Here is a 13,298-nt window from a genome sequence, read left to right on the forward strand (position 1 = left end):
CTTTAAGAAACGACAACTTTGGTTTCTTGCCAAACCATAGTTCATAAGGTGTTGTCTCAACGGATTTTGATGGTGCCCTATTTAACGTGAATGCAGCCGTCTCTAAAGCATAACCCCAAAACGATAGCGGTAAATCAGTAAGAGACATCATAGATCGCACCAAATCTAGTAAAGTACGATTACGACGTTCGGACACACCATTTTGTTGTGGTGTTCCGGGTGGCGTGAGTTGCGAAACTATTCCGCATTGTTTCAAGTGTAGACCAAACTCGTAACTCAAATATTCTCCTCCATGATCAGATCGTAGAAACTTTATTTTCTTGTTACGATGATTTTCCACTTCACTCTGAAATTCTTTGAACTTTTCAAATGTTTCAGACTTGTGTTTCATTAAGTAGATATACCCATATCTGCTCAAATCATCTGTGAAGGTGAGAAAATAACGATACCTGCCGCGAGCCTCAACATTCATTGGACCACAAACATCAGTATGTATGATCTCCAACAAATCAGTTGCTCGCTCCATAGTTCCGGAGAACGGCGTTTTAGTCATCTTGCCCATGAGGCACGGTTCGCAAGTACCAAGTGATTCATAATCAAGTGATTCCAAAAGCCCATCAGTATGGAGTTTCTTCATGCGCTTTACACCGATATGACCTAAACGGCAGTGCCACAAATAAGTTGCACTATCGTTATCAACTCTGCATCTTTTGGTTTCAACACTATGAATATGTGTATTACTACTATCGAGATTCAATAAAAATAGACCACTCTTCAAGGGTGCATGACCATAAAAGATATTACTCATATAAATAGAACAACCATTATTCTCCGATTTAAATGAATAACCGTCTCGCATCAAACAAGATCCAGATATAATGTTCATGCTCAACGCTGGCACCAAATAACAATTATTTAGGTCTAAACTAATCCCGATGGTAGATGTAGAGGTAGCGTGCTGACCGCGATCACATCGACTTTGGAACCATTTCCCACGCGCATCGTCACCTCGTCCTTAGCCAATCTTTGCTTAATTCGTAGTCCCTGTTTCGAGTTGCAAATATTAGCAACAGAACCAGTATCAAATACCCAGGTGCTACTGCGAGCATTAGTAAGGTACACATCAATAACATGTATATCACATATACCTTCGTTCACTTTGCCATCCTTCTTATCCGCCAAATACTTGGGGCAGTTCCGCTTCCAGTGTCCAGTCTGCTTGCAGTAGAAGCACTCAGTTTCAGGCTTAGGTCCAGACTTGGGTTTCTTCTCTTGAGCAGCAACTTGCTTGCTGTTCTTTTTGAAGTTCCCCTTCTTCTTCCCTTTGCCCTTTTTCTTGAAACTGGTGGTCTTGTTAACCATCAACACTTGATGCTCCTTCTTGATTTCTACCTCCGCGTCTTTTAGCATCGCGAAGAGCTCGGGAATAGTCTTGTTCATCCCTTGCATATTATAGTTCATCACGAAGCTCTTGTAGCTTGGTGGCAGTGATTAAAGAATTCTGTCAATGACACTATCATCAGAAGATTAACTCCCAGTTGAATCAAGTGATTATTATACCCAGACATTTTGAGTATGTGTTCACTGACAGAACTATTCTCCTCCATCTTGTAGCTATAGAACTTATTGGAGACTTCATATCTCTCAATCCGGGCATTTGCTTGAAATATTAACTTCAATTCCTGAAACATCTCATATGCTCCATGATGTTCAAAACATCGTTGAAGACCCGGTTCTAAGCCGTAAAGCATGGCACACTGAACTATCGAGTAGTCATCAGCTTTGCTCTGCCAGACGTTCTTAACGTTGTCAGTTGCATCAGCAGCAGGCCTGGCACCCAGCGGCGCTTCCAGGACATAACTTTTCTGTGCAACAATGAGGATAATCCTCAGGTTACGGACCCAGTCCGTGTAACTGCTACCATCATCTTTCAACTTTGCTTTCTCAAGGAACGCATTAAAATTTAACGGAACAACAGCACGAGCCATCTATCTACAAACAAACATAGACAAGCAAAATACTATCAGGTACTAAGTTCATGATAAATTTAAGTTCAATTAATCATATTACTAAAGAACTCCCACTTAGACAGACATCTCTCTAGTCATCTAAGTGATCACGTGATCCAAATCAACTAAACCATGTCCGATCATCACGTGAGATGGAGTAGTTTCAATGGTGAACATCACTATGTTGATCATATCTACTATATGATTCACGTTCGACCTTTCGGTCTCCGTGTTCCGAGGCCATATCTGTATATGCTAGGCTCATCAAGTATGACCTGAGTATTCCGCGTGTGCAACTGTTTTGCACCCGTTGTATTTGAACGTAGAGCCCATCACACCCGATCATCACGTGGTGTCTCAGCACGAAGAACTTTCGCAACGGTGCATACTCAGGGAGAACACTTCTTGATTATTAAGTGAGAGATCATCTTAAAATGCTACCGTCAATCAAAGCAAGATAAGATGCATAAAGGATAAACATCACATGCAATCAATATAAGTGATATGATATGGCCATCATCATCTTGTGCTTGTGATCTCCATCTTCGAAGCACCGTCGTGATCACCATCGTCACCGGTGCGACACCTTGATCTCCATCGTAGCATCGTTGTCGTTATGCCATCTATTGCTTCTACGACTATCGCTACCGCTTAGTGATAAAGTAAAGCAATTACAGGGCGTTTGCATTTCATACAATAAAGTGACAACCATATGGCTCCTGCCAGTTGCCGATAACTTCGGTTACAAAACATGATCATCTCATACAATAAAATATAGCATCACGTCTTGACCATATCACATCACAACATGCCCTGCAAAAACAAGTTAGACGTCCTCTACTTTGTTGTTGCAATTTTTACGTGGCTGCTACGGGCTTAGCAAGAACCGTTCTTACCTACGCATCAAAACCACAACGATAGTTTGTCAAGTTGGTGCTGTTTTAACCTTCGCAAGGACCGGGCGTAGCCACACTCGGTTCAACTAAAGTGAGAGAGATACACACCCGCCGGTCACCTTTAAGCAACGAGTGCTCGTAGCGGTGAAACCAGTCTCGCGTAAGCGTACGTGTAATGTCGGTCCGGGCCGCTTCATCTCACAATGCCACTAAACCAAAGTATGACATGCTAGTAAGCAGTATGACTTATATCGCCCACAACTCACTTGTGTTTTACTCGTGCATATAACATCAACGCATAAAACCTAGGCTCGGATGCCACTGTTGAGGAACGTAGTAATTTCAAAAAAAATTCGTACGTACACGCAAGATCATGGTGATGGCATAGCAACGGGAGGGGAGAGTGTTGTCCACGTACCCTCGTAGACCGTAAGCGACAGCGTTATGACAACGCGGTTGACGTAGTCGTACGTCTTCACGATCCGACCGATCCAAGTACCGAACATACGACACCTCCGAGTTCAGCACATGTTCAGCTCGATGACGATCCCCGGGCTCCGATCCAGCAAAGCTTCGGGGATGAGTTCCGTCAGCACGATGGCGTGGTGACGATGATGATGCTCTACCGGCGCAGGGCTTCGCCTAAACTCCGCGACGATATGATCGAGGTGGAATATGGTCGAGGGGGGCACCGCACACGGCTAAGGAACGATCCGTAGATCAACTTGTGTGTTATGGGGTGCCCCCCTGCCCCCGTATATAAAGGAGGGAGGGGGAGGTGCGGCCGGCCCCCTTGGGGTGCGCCTGGAGGAGTCCTACTCCCACCGGGAGTAGGACTCCCCCCTCTTGCCTTGGTGGAGAAGGAAAAGGGGGGAGGGGAAAGAGGAGAGGGGGGCGCCGCCCCCCCTTCCTTGTCCTATTCGGACTAGGGGGGGAGGGGGCGCGCGGCCTACCCTGGCCGGCCCTCCTCTTCTCCCTCATGGCCCACTAAGGTCCATTAACCCCCGGGAGGGTTCCGGTAACCCCCCGGTGTTCCGATAAAATCCCGATTTCACCTGGAAGCTTTCCGATGTCCAAACATAGGCTTCCAATATATCAATATTTATGTCTCGACCATTTCGAGACTCCTCGTCATGTCCGTGATCACATCCGGGACTCCGAACAAACTTTGGTACATCAAAACTTATAAACTCATAATAAAACTGTCATCGTAACGTTAAGCGTGCGGACCCTACGGGTTCGAGAACTATTAGACATGACCTAGAACCATTCTCGGTCAATAACCAATAGCGGGACCTGGATGCCCATATTGGTTCCTACATATTCTACGAAGATCTTTATCGGTCAAACCGCATAACAACATACGTTGTTCCCTTTGTCATCGGTATGTTACTTGCCCGAGATTTGATCGTCAGTATCCAATACCTAGTTCAACCTCGTTACCGGCAAGTCTCTTTACTCGTTCCGTAATGCATCATCCCGTAACCAACTCATTTGGTCACATTGCTTGCAAGGTTTATAATGATGTGCATTACCGAGAGGGCCCAGAGATACCTCTCCGACAATCGGAGTGACAAAACCTAATCTCGAAAAACGCCAACTCAACATGTACCTTCGGAGACACCTGTAGTACTCCTTTATAATCACCCAGTTATGTTGTGACGTTTGGTAGTACCCAAAGTGTTCCTCCGGTAAACGGGAGTTGCATATTTCTCATAGTTACAGGAACATGTATAAGTCATGAAGAAAGCAATAGCAGTATACTAAACGATCAAGTGCTAGGCTAACGGAATGGGTCATGTCAATCACATCATTCTTCTAATGATGTGATCCCATTAATCAAATGACAACACATGTCTATGGTTAGGAAACATAACCATCTTTGATTAATGAGCTAGTCAAGTAGAGGCATACTAGTGACTATATGTTTGTCTATGTATTCACACATGTATCATGTTTCCAGTTAATACAATTCTAGCATGAATAATAAACATTTATCATGATATGAGGAAATAAATAATAACTTTATTATTGCCTCTAGGGCATATTTCCTTCAATCTCATCAAAATATCGAACGAATACCAAATTCACATGACTACTAATAGCAAGACTTCACCCATGTCCTCAGGAACAAACATAACTACTCAGAAAGCATATTCATGTTCATAATCAGAGGTGTAATAATATGCATTAAGGATCTGAACATATGATCTTCCACCAAGTAAACCAATAAGTATCAACTACAAGGAGTAATCAACACTACTAGCAACCCACAGATACCAATTTGTGGTTTTGGATACAAGATTGGATACAAGAGATGAACTAGGGTTTGAGAGGAGATGGTGCTGGTGAAGATGTTGATGGAGATTGACCCCCTCCTGATGAGAGGATCGTTGGTGATGATGTTGGTGATGATTTCCCCCTCCCGGAGGGAAGTGACCCCGGCAGAACAACTCCGCCAGAGTCCTAGATTGATTCCGCCAAGGTTCCACCTCGTGGCGGCGGAGTTTCGTCCCGTAAGCTTGCCCATGATTTTTTCCAGGGTAAAAGTGATGATATAGCAGAAGATGGACGCCGGAAGCCCACCAGGGGGCCCAAGAGATAGGGGGTGCGCCCTATAGGGAGGGGGGGGCGCCCCCTGTCTCCTGGACAGGGTGTGGCCCCCCTGGCCTATTTCTTTTGCTCAAAAATTCTTAATAATTCCAAAAAGTTGTTTCGTGGAGTTTCAGGACTTTTGGAGCTGTGCAGAATAGGTTCCCAACGTTTGCTCCTTTTCCAGCCAGAATTCCAGCTGCCGGCATTCCCCCTCTTCATGATAAACCTTGTAAAATAAGAGAGAATAGCCATAAGTATTGAGATATAATGTGTAGTAGCAGCCCATAATGCAATAAATATTGATATAAAAGCATGATGCAAAATGGACGTATCAACTCCCCCAAGCTTAGACCTTGCTTGTCCTCAAGCGGAAGCCGAAATCGAAAAATATGTCCACATGTTTAGAGATAGAGGTGTCGATAAAAATAAAATACGGACATGAGGGCATCATGATCATTCTTATAACATCATATATATATATATATTTCAATATATAATTTCTTATGCTCAAGTGACAATCAATTCACAATTTCAAGTATGGTTCAAAAACTTCACTGAGAACTAACAAACTATAATCTCAGTCATTGAAGCAATTGCAATTTATCATAACATCAGAAAGAGTCAACAATGGAGCTTTTCAGCGAGTCCACATACTCAACTATCATATAGTCTTCTACAATTGCTAACACTCACGCAATACTTGTGGTTATGGAGTTTCAGCCAGACACTAAGAAAGATAGGGGCTTATTGTGTTGCCTCCCGATGTATTCACCTTTAGGTGATGTCAACAATAATAGCCCATGCTAACGAACATCCAATTGGATATATGTATCACGATCTTTCAAACACGAGGAGCTTGCCAAAGGATAAAATGGAAAAGGGAAAGGTGAGGATCACCTTGAGTCAAGCGTAAAGTAAAAACATAAAGTAAAAGATAGGCCCTTCGCAGAGGGAAGCAGAGGTTGTCATGCGTGTTTAGGGTTGATGCATAAAATCTTAATGCAAAAGAACGTCACTTTATATTGCCCCTTGTGTGTGGACCTTTATTATGCAGTCCGTCGCTTTTATTACTTCCATAACAAGTTCATACAAAGCTTATTTTCTCCGCACTAATAAGTCATACATAATTGGAGAGCAATTTTTATTGCTTGCACCAATGACAACTTACTTGAAGGATCTTACTCAATCCATAGGTAGATATGGTGGACTCTCATGGCAAGACTAGGTTTAAGGGTATTTGGAAGCACAAGTAGTATCTCTACTTGGTGCTAGGAATTTGGCTAGCATGAGGGGGAAAGGCAAGCTCAACATGTTTGGAAGGTCAATGACAATATACATTAACTGAGATGTGAGAAAACATAAACCATTATGTTGTCTTCCTTGTCCAACGTCAACTCTTTTAGCATGTCATACTTAATGAGTGCTTACAATCATAAAAGATGTCCAAGATAGTATATTTATATGTGAACCTCTCTTTCCTTATCACTTCCTATTAATTGCAACGAGGACCAAAACTATGTTTATCAACTCTCAACAATTTTTATGCCTCATACTTTCTATATGTGAAGTTATCACTATCCATAAGATCAATAAGAACTCTTTAATTCTTTCTACTTCCTCAAGATCATAGCAACAAAGCAAAGCCCTTGACTCAACACTAATATTTATTATAGATAGCTCGCGGACTCGAATACAAAAAGTTAACACAAAGCAAAACTCAAACTACTTGATATCAAAACTTCAATCTACTAGATCAAGATACTACTAAAAGGATCGAACTAAATAAAGCGGTAAAGATAGGAGTGTGATGGTGATACGATACCGAGGCCCCTTCCCCAAGCTTGGCAGTTGCCAAGGGGAGTGCCCATACCCAAGTGATTATTTCCTTGGAGGTGATGGGGGTGGTGATGATGATGGTGGAGTTGTTGCATTTTTCTTCTCTAGCTTGCGTCTGAGGCTAAAATTTTCCTCCCTCAGATCCTCATTCTCGAGCTCAAGTTTCATTATCTTTTTGCATAATGCTGCCTCGCTGTCCTGCAAAAAACATGATGGGATAGATTGGACCTTAGGGAGGCTTGACTTCTTGAACTCCACATGCATATCACCAGGTTGAGGTAGTGGATCGTCCTCTTCATCGGAGCTTGTCTCCTCCTTCCCCTTTGGATCAGAGTCTTCTTCTTCCTCCGTGGTCCAGCCATAATGTTCCACATCCCCATATACTTTTGGGTTTGCGATATAATCAACCATGTAGCACTCCCCCTCCGAATCTTGGGACGACATCTTGTTCCAAATCTGCAACAGGAACAACTCGAAAAGAAAACAGAGGATATTTGCGTGATACGGTGGTCAAAACCTTCGGGAGTATATATAATGAATTTTTACCAACCAAAATACGTAACATACAAGAAAACAGAGTCCGGGAGGCACACGAGGTGCCCACGAGACAGGGGGCGCGCCCTACAGAGGGGGGGCACCCTCCACTCTCGTGGGAGCCTCGTGTCCCTTTCAGACCACTTCTTTCTTCCTAAAATTCTTAAATATTCCAAAACTGATAAATATTGCCATTGGAGTTGTTTTGGAGACGGTTTACTTACCGTACGACATACCTATGCCTTTTCGGAGTCTGGAATGTTCTGGAAAGTGTCCCTTATGTATTCCTCAGGGTTACGGTTTCAATAATATTAGTTTCAACATTGATAGGATTACCTGAAATATAGTGTTTAATTCTTTGACCGTTTACCACCCTCGGATTTGTGCCTTCGAAGTTGTTGATTTTTATGGCACCAGAACGATAGACCTCCTCGATAACATAGGGACCTTCCCATTTTGAGAGAAGTTTTCCTGCAAAAAACCTTAAGCGAGAGTTGAATAATAACACATAATCTCCTACGTTAAACTCACGCTTTTGTATCCTCTTATCATGCCAACGTTTGAATTTTTCTTTGAAAAGCTTGGAATTCTCATAGGCTTGGGTTCTCCATTCATCAAGTGAGCTAATATCGAATAACCTCTTCTCACCGGCAAGCTTAAAGTCATAATTGAGCTCTTTAATAGCCCAATATGCTTTATGTTCAAGTTCAAGAGGTAAATGACACGCTTTTCCATAAACCATCTTATAAGGAGACATACCCATAGGATTTTTGTATGCAGTTCTATAGGCCCATAATGCATCATCAAGTTTTTTGGACCAATTCTTTCTAGATCTATTCACAGTCTTTTGCAAAATTAATTTGAGCTCTCTATTGCTCAACTCTACTTGACCACTAGACTGCAGATGATAAGGAGATGCTATTCTATGATTGACATCATACTTAGCGAGCATCTTACGGAAAGCACCATGAATGAAATGTGAACCACCATCAGTCATAAGATATCTAGGGACTCCAAACCTCGGAAAAATATTTTCTTTAAGCATTTTAATAGAAGTGTTATGATCAGCACTACTAGTTGGAATAGCTTCTACCCACTTAGTAACGTAATCAACAACAACTAAAATATGTGTATAACCATTAGAGGCGGGAAAAGGTCCCATATAATCAAAGCCCCAAACATCAAACGGTTCAATAACAAGAGAATAATTCATAGGCATTTCTTGACGTCTACTAATGTTACCTATTCTTTGACATTCATCACAAGATAAGACAAACTTACGAGCATCTTTGAAGAGAGTAGGCCAATAAAAACCAGATTGTAGTACCTTGCGTGCAGTTCTATCTCCAGCGTGGTGTCCTCCATAAGATTCAGAGTGACACTTGCGTAGGATCTGTTCATGTTCATGCTCAGGCACACAACGTCTAATAACACCATCTACTCCTTCTTTATAAAGGTGTGGATCATCCCAGAAGTAATGTCTTAAATCATAAAAGAACTTTTTCTTTTGATGGTATGTGAAACTAGGCGGTAAATATTTAGCAACAATGTAATTAGCATAATAAGCATACCAAGGAGCAGTATGAGAAGTATTGACGACTGCTAATTGTTCATCAGGAAAGCTATCATTAATAGGCAGTGGGTCATCAAGAACATTCTCTAACCTAGACAAGTTATCTGCAACGGGGTTCTCAGCTCCCTTTCTATCAATAATATGCAAGTCAAATTCTTGGAGCAAGAGAACCCATCTAATGAGTCTAGGCTTAGCATCTTTCTTTTCCATAAGATATTTAATAGTATCATGATCAGTGTGAATAGTAACTTTGGAATCAACAATATAAGGTCTGAACTTATCACATGCAAACACAACTGCTAAGAACTCTTTTTCAGCAGTAGCATAATTTCTCTGGGCAGTATCAAGAGTCTTACTAGCATACTGGATAACATTCAATTTCTTATCAACTCTTTGCCCTAAAACATCACCTACAACATAATCACTAGCATCGCACATAATTTCAAAAGGTAAATTCCAATCAGGTGGCTGAACAATAGGTGCAGTGATCAAAGCTTTCTTAAGCACTTCAAACGCTTCTACACAATCATCATCAAAGACAAAAGGGATATCTTTTTGCAATAAATTAGTCAAAGGCCTAGGGATTTTAGAAAAGTCCTTAATGAACCTCCTATAAAAGCCGGCATGACCAAGTAAACTTATACCTTTTATGTCCTTGGGACATGGTATATTTTCAATAGCATCAACTTTGGCTTTATCAACTTCAATACCTCTCTCGGATATCTTGTGCCCCAAGACAATGCCTTCATTAACCATAAAGTGACACTTTTCCCAATTCAGGACGAGACTAGTGTCTTCGCATCTCTGCAACACTCGATCAAGGTTGCTCAAACAATTATCAAAGGAGGATCCATAAACAGAGAAGTCATCCATGAATACCTCACAAATCTTTTCACAAAAATCAGAGAACATAGCCATCATGCATCTTTTAAAGGTAGCAGGTGCATTACATAAACCAAAAGGCATACGTCTATAAGCGAAAGTACCGAAAGGGCAAGTAAAAGTAGCTTTTGCTTGATCTCCCGCTGAGACAGGTATTTGAGAGAAACCAGAATAACCATCTAGAAAGCAGAAATGTGTATGTTTGGATAGTCTTTCTAGCATTTGATCAATAAAAGGTAAAGGGTAATGATCTTTCTTAGTAGCTTTATTTAGTTTACGAAAATCAATTACCATCCTATAACCTATAATAATTCTTTGCAGGATCAATTCATCTTTATCATTAGGAACAATGGTAATACCTCCCTTTTTAGGAACACAATGGACAGGGCTTACCCATTCACTATTAGCAATGGGATAAATTATACCTGCCTCAAGGAGCTTTAGTATCTCCTTTCTTACCACTTCTTTCATTTTAGGATTTAGTCGTCGTTGAGGATCTCTAACTGGTTTGGCATCGTCCTCCAATTTAATTTTGTGTTGGCATAACATGGGACTAACGCCTTTAAGATCATCCAGAGTATATCCAATAGCACCTTGGTGCTTCTTCAGAGTTTTTAATAATCTTTCTTCTTCTTGCTCTGAAAGGTTAGCACTAATAATAACAAGATATATTTTATTTTCATCAAGATAAGCATACTTAAGATTATCAGGTAAAGGTTTGAGTTCAAACACGGGATCACCCTTGGGTGGAGGGGGATCCCCAAGAATTTCAATGGGAAGGTTATGTTTCAAGATAGGTTCCTGTTTAAGGAATAATTCATCTATTTCCCTTCTTTCTTTCATAAACATATCATTTTTCTGGTCTAGCAAATATTGTTCTAACGGATCAGTAGGAGGCACGACAATAGAAGCAAGACCAATTATTTCATCTTTACTAGGTAATTCTCTATCACGGGGTTGTCTACGAAATTTAGTAAAATTAAATTCATGAGTCATATCGTCTAAGCCAATCGTAACAACATCCTTTTCACAATCAATCCTAGCTTTAACAGTGTTCAAGAAGGGTCTACCGAATGTAATGGGACAAAAGTCATCTTGAGGGGAAGTAAGAACAAGAAAATCAGCAGGGTACTTAACCTTCCCACACAAGACTTCAACATCTCTAATAATCCCAATTGGTGAAATAGTATCTCTATTAGCAAGCTTATTAATTGTGACATCAATATCTTCTAATTCAACAGGTGCAATGCCATGCATAATTTATTTATATAAGTCATAGGATATTGCACTAGCACTAGCACCCATATCACATAAGCCATGATAGCAATGATCTCCTATTTTAACAGAAATAACAGGCATGCCTACAATGGGCCTATGTATCTTAGCATCTGGTTTTGCAATATTAGCAGCTTCATCACAGAAATAAATAACATGCCCATCTAAATTATCATCCAAGAGATCTTTAACAATAGCAATACTAGGTTCAACATTAATTTTCTCAGGAGGTGTATAAGTCCTAGTATTACTCTTACGAACAACAGTCGAAGCTTTAGCATGATCCTTTATCCTAACAGAAAAAGGAGGTTTTTCAACATAAGCAGTAGGAACAATAGGATCACTATAGGTAATAGTCTTTTCTTTGACTGTAGTAGGTGCAACTACTTTCACTTCAACAGGAGGATTATATTTAAACCACTTCTCTTTAGGGAGATCAATGTGAGTAGCAAAAGATTCACAAAAAATAGCTACTATCTCAGAGTCAAGTCCATACTTAGCGCTAAATCCACGAAAAACATCGGTATCCATAAAATATTTAACACAATCGAACTTAGGTGTCATACCTGACTCCTTACCATCGTCGGAACCCCAATCTTCAGAGTTGCGCTTAATTCTTTCCAATAAGTCCCATTTGGAATCAATAGTCTTCAGCATATAAGAACCAGCACAGGAAGTATCGAGCAGGTTGCGATTATCAAGAGAAAGCGGAGCATAAATTTTTTGAATAATCATTTCCCGAGAGAGCTCATGATTGGGGCACGAATATAATATTGACTTAAGCCTCCCCCAAGCTTGAGCGATGCTTTCTCCTTCGCGAGGCCAGAAATTATATATGTAATTACGATCACGATGAACAAGATGCATAGGATAGAACTTCTGGTGAAATTCCAACTTCAGTCGCTTATAATTCCAAGATCTTGTATCATCACATAGCCTATACCATGTCAATGCATCTCCCTTCAAAGATAAAGGGAAGACCTTCCTTTTGACAACATCATCGGGAATACCTGCAAGCTTAAATAATCCACAAACTTCATCGACGAAGATAAGGTGTAAATCGGGATGCAATGTTCCATCTCCTACAAATGGATTAGCTAGCAGTTTCTCTATCATACCCAAAGGAATCTCAAAGTAAATATTTTCATAAAGTTTAGTAGGTTGAGGAGAAACTCTTTTCTCTTCTGGTTGGAGTGAAGATACCCCAAACAAGCCCTTCAAAGGATTAGTTTCCATAGTGACAAGTAATAGAAAATTTCAGCACACTATATAAATGTTTCCTTACCAAGTTCCACTCACCAAAAGCGCTACACTCCCCGGCAACGACGCTAGAAAAGACTCTTGATGACCCACAAGTGTAGGGGATCTATCGTAGTCCTTTCGATAAATAAGAGTGTCGAACCCAACGAGGAGCAGAAGGAAATGATAAGCGGTTTTCAGTAAGGTTTTCTCTGCAAGCACTGAAATTGTAGGTGATAGATAGTTTTGCGATAAGATAAATAGTAACGAGTAATAAGTAAATAAAATAAGTAAAGTGCAGCAAGGTGGCCCAATCCTTTATGTAGCAAAGGATAAGCCTGGACAACTTCTAATAATGATAAAGGAGCTCCCGAGGACACATGGGAATTATCGTCAAGCTAGTTTTCATCACGTTCATATGATTCGCGTTCGGTACTTTGATAATTTGATATGTGGGTG

This window comes from Triticum dicoccoides, chromosome 5B (genome assembly GCF_002162155.2).
Source record: "Triticum dicoccoides isolate Atlit2015 ecotype Zavitan chromosome 5B, WEW_v2.0, whole genome shotgun sequence".
NCBI lineage: Eukaryota > Viridiplantae > Streptophyta > Magnoliopsida > Poales > Poaceae > Triticum > Triticum dicoccoides.